We start from the raw sequence: 7299 nt of genomic DNA on the forward strand, positions 1-7299 counted from the left end.
TATCAATTTTAACATATCCAAAGTGGTCAACTAGTAAAAGACAATATTTACCAAGTAAGACTACAACATCATAAATAATGATTCACCATATTAAAATTGATATCCTAGCAACTAATTACCATACAAGCTAGCAAGTGGCTGTTTATATCTGCTGAAGACAAGATATGAATGAAGTTTATTACATTGGAAGCCTCACTATTATTAGTAGCATTTATTCTTCAAACTCTTAGTCTTCCTATAACAGTATAATTTCCAGTAGATATTTTTCTCTCTTATTAAATTAGAGAGATCTGTATTAACATATTGTCTGACCTTGGAAGTCTATAGTAGACTTCCAGCTTTACCCATGGTTTGAGGGGTTGTGTGCCAAACCCACCCTTTAGTAAATCCTGGACTCATCCATGGATACACTGCAGGTTTTTCAAAGACTCAAGCAGGATAGACTAGAATCATACTTAGACCCTGATACTCAGTTTCTTCTAGGAGAAACCAAATGTGTACAGAGATTCAGGCCTTTTCTCGCAGAGTAAATATGGCCACTCCAGGGGAAAAAACCCAGGGAAACAAGCAAGGTTAAATCACTCCTATGATAATTTCTCCTAGGACAGCAAATATCTGTACATGACAAAGGTCACTTAACTGCTACTAAGAGGCCCAGCAGGTGGCAAAGGGTTTAGTCCTAAGCCCTGTAAGTATATTTAAATAAAAAATTAAAATTAAATGCAAGAACTATTTTAAAGATGCCTGGAATATGTTAAAACACCCTTTTAGATTTGGAGGTAAAAAACCCACACAACAAGAAGCTACAACTCATCAAACTAATTCAGTAAAAGCTACCTTAGGCTGTAGAATGAATAAACTTAAAGCAAGGGTGCTAAGGAATATATTTAAAAAAATTCATGAAAGAATAAATATCCATCAGTTTCATGTCATGTGAAACTTGAAGAAAGCATGACATGCTTTCCAAAAGATCTTGAGTAATTATTTCCTTTATATATGAGAATTCTTTTACTCATTCAAAATTCAGGCACGCATTAAACAGAATTACTTCATCCATGAAAGCTCTTGATACTACACTGTTCTATAAGATGCAATATAAGATTTGAAATATGCTACCTCATTTAACAGTGATTACGCACTGTTACATATAGTTTGAGACATTTTGAAAAACCCTGTAACTTGAAAATGAAAAATGCCTTTAACTTTGAATCAAATTATATTAACAGTAATGTCATTAAAGACATGATAGAAACAATCACTACATAACTGAGAAAACATCTTAGAAATGCATACATAAACATAGATTTATTGTGCTTGGTGACAGATTCACTGACAAAAGTTGATGTTTTCCAGATATGCACAAGACAGAAAATGTCTACCCTTTTCTGACAAAACAAGGAATGGTACAACACAGAGAATGAGAAGGAGCATAACTTTGGAACCTGGGAATAAAATCAAAAGAACTTAAACATTGTTTGTTCTTGAACTTAGATTATACAAATGTATATCTTTAGAAGATATGTCATATTTAAGCAACTGATCCCATGCTTTTAGTGTACTCTAAACAACAACACTGATATTCTAGATCATAGAACTTAAAATTTATGTTTGAAACATATTTTCAAATGTTAATATCAGACAACAGTATATAACAACATCTTCAAATTCTGTTGATATCTTTGTGGGCAATTTCAGTTTCCTTTGGAATTATCTACCACCTATGTACTCTGGTTTGCTAGTTAAGTCAAAGGATTGAAAGTAATAATAACCCCCATAATTTCTGTCAACCATTCAGATCATGCTCTATTTTCTCACATACCACACATTTCCAAATAAGACCCAACCTGTTCTGACGAGGCAGAATGAAGCGGGGGAAAAAGATTTTTAATTTTTCCCAGTTTTCCCTGTCATAACATGGGCTCACAACGCCTGAATGGTACCAGAATGGGCATTGTTCACTCCTCAACATCATTCACTCTCTTCTTTCAGCTCCAAAGCCAAAGGTTTATCTCTGTCACAGCCACTGTCAAATTGTCAAACATGTAACCCATGAGCCAATTTCAGAGTCGCTGTGGCAGTGGTATTGATCAGAGCTGTTTTGGTGCAGCTCAAGAACCCAAAGAATAAATAATGCTGCTACTTGCCTGCTCTGTTCCCCTGCCATCAGTCTTATTCTCCGGGGCAACTAACCCACCTCCCCTCCCCATTTTGGTTATAGGTAAAGTGGGGTACAGGGAGAAGGCAAGCAACATTAACTCCCTGGGTCCTAGAGCTTTGCTGAAAAAGTGGGGATGAACACCACTGCCGCAGGGGCTTCAGCAGCTGCAATGACAAGCCCCAAAGGCCAAATCTGGCCTTTAAAGATGGGTGACCCAGTCTGTGAGAAGCTCTGTGGGCCAGATGACCCACTGCCATGAGCCAAATCCAGGCTATGGGCCTTGTGTTTGACATCCTTACTTTACAAAACTTTTGGCTACTCCAGATTTCATGATGATCACAGGGACTAAAAGCCCTTAGTTTTCAAGGGCTTTAGTTTTAACTTGCTATATGTATTTTTCCAAAAGCTATAAAGGGCTATACTTGACATTCCTGGTCTTTACATTAAAAGCAATAATAAATTTGTAGGACTATTATTTCTGTATCTTTAGAGGGCAAATAACAGATTTTTAGATGTCATGCTTGAATGTGTATATTATTCATTATATTAAAAATTAAACAGGCTATATTCTTCAGATTGCTGCAAAAACTATTCATGTAGTTTCGATAATCTAACTGCACCTACTGAGCTAGTAATTAAAAAAGGGTATAGCTCATTATGACAACAACAACAAGAAAACAACTACCAGAGTTAGTACCGCTTCCCATTTCTTCCTCATTCTATATCTGTGCTGAATGACTTGTCAGCAGCCAGTCCCAACATTACACCTAAGTACTGTCAAACACATAATAAATGACAAGCACAAGAAGATTTTAATAAACTCTTAGCCATAAGACCACATATGCAACAAAGTACTACAACAGGCTATGGGTTTTATTCTAACATTTGTTTTAAAAAGGTTCATCTTGTAATGGTGTTTTGTGTCTCCATTAACCTGACTAGCTTCTACACAGGGAAAGAAGAGTGACTATATTTCCTGCTAGATCTGAGCTGGAGAGATGAGATGGACATCCAGCAACAAAGGAATTGAAAAGACCTGATGACTCAGGTGACCTTGGTTCTCTTCCTTTGGAGGAAACACTCTGGAAAGCTTCTCAATGAAGAAGCCTGAAAAGCAGGATGAAGGCCTCAGAGCTGCACACCCCAAAGCAAAGAAGTCAGGCTACTTACATGTATTCAGGCTGTTTGGATTGGAGAGAGAATACCTGAGTTACTTGGGGGCTGTGTGAGGTGGGCTGCACTGGGAACAGAGGGACTGCTTAATCCTTTGGAGGGAGCAGAGTCTCCTTCCTGGGTGACTCTTAGTGAAGCGGAAATATCTGTTTTGCTCCTTGGAGCTTGGACTGTACTCCTTTCCCCTTTGCAGACGTAAAGCCCCTCTCAGGAGCCAAACTGGAAGGTAGCTCTCTGAGGAAGGGCTTTGGATAGGGTAAGGGACAAAAAGGCTTGTGTTGTAGAGCTGGAAGTAATCAGGGCTCCCTGCTGAGTCTCCTACCCAAGAAGCCTTGCCTGGGCTGCTTTCAGGCAGTATCCACAGAGACCAAACAACGCTAGAGGGCCCAACAAGTGCTTCCTTGGAAGAATCCATGACAAGTATAAGATTTGATGTAGAAATGGGTAAAAGACTATATTAATTTTTTGCTTGCCTGAAATATTCTAGGCACAAAATACAAGCTACATCAAACACCCACCAGCTGGTGGCACTTGCATATAATACATTGTTACCTATTATCAAGTCTAAGTTTCAAAACAGATGGCGATTATTCAATTCTCTATATTTATGTATCTCAATTTTTACTTGGATTTGAAATAAATTGTAACGATCTCAGTTCTGTCCACAATCTAAGACTGGAAGCGGCAGTTTATTTTGCAAGGACAAAGCCAAACCCAACCAAGTAACACACAGAATAAAACAGAATATAAAGGAAAATACAGTGTATGGTACATAACAGATAAATACACACTTCACTTAGGTGCAAAACAATGCCAGTCCCAATTTGTTTCTCATTGTTTACACTGTATCTGCTCATCAGTTCAGTACATAACTTGCTTAAATGCATAGCTTTTTTCAGTCCCACTGTCTGTTTTGTAACTTAATTTTGCTCTGGGCTTATGTGGATCAAAAACAATGAAGGGGAACTAGCTGTCAAAGGGCTACTTTTCGAGCAGTGGTTTTCAACCTTTTTTCATTGGCAGACCCTTAAAAAATGTTGAATGGAGGTGTGGATCCCCTTGGAAAATCTGAATGGAGGTGCAGACCCCTCTGAATTGTAAGTGTGAATATTCATATACTTTTGATTCATCATAGTTATCTTTGTGGACCCCTTAGACAATTTGTGGACCCTGGGGGGGGGTGCAGACCACAGGGTGAAAACCACTGGTTTAGAGAGGCCCTGAAAATGGAGAATTAATCAGTTTCATGGCTGTCATTTCCCCTCATTTTTCAAGGCTTCTAAAACCAGTCCCAACAATAACTATTAGCAACCCTTAAAATGAGGCAAGCTAGTCATTTGGGGGCAAACTAATACCAGAGAACTGACCGTGTTGTGATATCAGAAGCCATGAAATTGATTTGTTCCCTATGTTTTCAAGGCTTCTACTAGTCACTGTCCTGGCTGCTGTCAGAAGGCTTGAAAAAGAGGGAAGTTAATCAATTTCAGGACTGCTAATATCAAAGCACTGACAGCCTGTAGACTTAATGAGCATTGATTGTTCACACTGTACTCAGGTAGGCATATACTCCAAGGGAAGTATACTGCCTTTTATTCAATCCAGAAGCTATACTCTTGAATGGAGTATATTGTAATAAAAAATAGAATGAGCACATACAGAGGAAATACTTTATACCTTCAAAGGAAACATATTTGGAGACCACATCTCCTGAAACAACTGTATTTCGTTATTGGACGATTTAGTTTGAAGTCTTCGCTGCCCCTCCCTGTCTATTCATCTGTCTGACTTCTGGCACTGTCTGGGATTGCACATGCATGCCTGGAATTCTTGATCTCTTCCTCTTGGGAGACATCTTTTGCTTTGTATTGGGACTGCCCCTTGACATGGGCATCTCTAGCCATCATGAACCTTTTCCCGAGTCCACACTTGATGGATGTGTTATGGATGAACATTATCGTTATCATTATCTTAAAACTAACCAAGTCATCAGCTTTCTCATTTCACTTCATACCATTCTACCCCAGAGAGACAAGTTACCTGGAACCAAATTAATGGTGTGGTACATTAATGATATCCTAAATAGCAATCTTTTTAGCTCTCATGTGGAGTCATCTGGTCCACTGCTAAACATGAAACAGTATGAAACAGTAGAAGTAGCAAGTTGAGGATTTATGCTTTTAAGGCATCTTATGAATTACTGATGTCATCTGCACTAGTGTTCTGTTCAACAGGAATACTAATCCTGTGGAAGCATACATTTGTACTCACCAAGTGACTTAGGGACTCAAGGTGACTTGCTACAGAGATTTTTGTTTTGTTTTTATAGCTGTGGTGATAGCCTGAGTTTCCCTGTACAATTTTTTTTCCTGGAGAATGCTGCCTGAGTATGTGTACATCTGAATTACCTAAACCTAATTCTTGCGGTTATCACTGCAGTGATTCTGGGAAAAATCTAAGGGCTATAGGTGGTTCAAATTATCTCCCTTATACAAGGGAGAGATGCAACCAGATATCACCTGTGTCACCTTAAGGTCTTTGTTGTTTCAGTGGCTTCTTCATGAAGGGCTGAATCTCTTGAGTGAAGAAGAGCCTGTCAGTTTTTCGTCTGAAAATCCCCCGGTTCAGAGCTATCATTTTAAATCTGAACCTTGCTCTTTTTAAAGCTCCAAAAAAAGTGGTAGTAGTACTGATGGGAGCAGAACATTCCCTAAGCTCTGATATGCTAACTTTGATCCACTGATTTACATTTCTATCCTCTCACTGCTTAGCAGTTATGAATCTAATGCAGTATTGTCTGTGGTATCAACAGACTTTCTTGCTTGAGCTCATCTCCTTTTCCAACCCCACCATCAAGTCCTCATTGTAGTCATTGTCATCACATTTTATTAAATTTCAACAACTTCCCACAGTTGAGTTCAAGATTTAGGGTAATTAGCAGGGTCTGGTTATTACAGCTGCCTACTAAACATCTGTTCTCCCCCCCCACTGGGACCCCCATAGAACCAAGGGGAGGCTCACCCAGGCCTACAGTCACTGAAGGCCTAGTCAGGGAACTTCTGGAGGGAATGGACGTATTTAAATCAGCAGGTTGATCTCCACCCCAGAGTGCTGAGGGAATTAGCAGAGGTCATTGCAGGACCCCGGGCACAGCTTTATGAACACTCATGGTGCTCTGGCATAGTGCCAGAGGACTGGAAAAGGGCCAATGTGGTTCCCATTTTCAAAAAAGGGAGGAAGGAGGACCCAGGAAACTATAGGCCAACTAACCTTACCTCAATCCTGGGTAAGCTCTTTGAGAGAATTATCCTGGCACATGTCCATGAGGGGCCAGCAGGGGAGGTTATGCTTACGGGCAACCAATACGGGTTCATTAGAGACAGGTCCCGTCAGACCAACCTGGTGGCCTTCTACGATCAGGTCACCAAATCCTTAGATGCAGGGGTAGCAGTGGGCATAGTCTTCCTGGACTTTAGGAAGGCCTTCGACACTGTCTCTCACCCTATTCTCATTAAAAAACTGAGACTGTGGCACCGACACCTACACAGTCAAATGAGTCACTAGTTGGCTGGAGGGCTGCACCCAGAGAGCAGTGGTGGACGGGTCTTATTTGACTTGGAGGGATGTGGGCAGCAGGGCCCCCCAGGGCTCGGTCCTCGGGTCCGCACTGTTCAACATTTTCATCAGCGACTTGGACGGGGGTGTAAAAAGCACCCTGTTCAAATTCGTAGATGACACAAAGATGTGGGGAGAAGTGGGCATGCTAGAAGGGAGGAACAGGCTGCAATTGGACCTAGACAGGTTACAGGGGTTGGCGGACGAGAACAGGATGGATTTAAACATTGACAAGTTCAAGGTACTGCACCTGGGGGGGAAGAACCAGCACCATACCTACAGGCTGGGGAACTCCCTTCTTGTCAGTGCAGGGGCAGAAAAGGATCTTGGAGTCATTATTGATGCCAAAATGAACA

General features: G+C 40.5%; 1 long non-coding RNA gene across 1 annotated transcript in view; it reads left to right on the top strand.

Annotated features, from left to right (window-relative positions):
• LOC109297768 overlaps positions 1-7299 on the top strand; it is a 240968-nt gene that overhangs the window by 63832 nt on the left and 169837 nt on the right. Inside the window, exon 2 of the long non-coding RNA XR_002097407.1 lies at positions 1639-1644. This is a non-coding gene — a long non-coding RNA (uncharacterized LOC109297768). The remainder of the gene's footprint in view (positions 1-1638; positions 1645-7299) is intronic.

Source organism: Gavialis gangeticus, unplaced genomic scaffold, assembly GCF_001723915.1.
Source record: "Gavialis gangeticus isolate Ggan-Ray unplaced genomic scaffold, GavGan_comp1, whole genome shotgun sequence".
NCBI lineage: Eukaryota > Metazoa > Chordata > Crocodylia > Gavialidae > Gavialis > Gavialis gangeticus.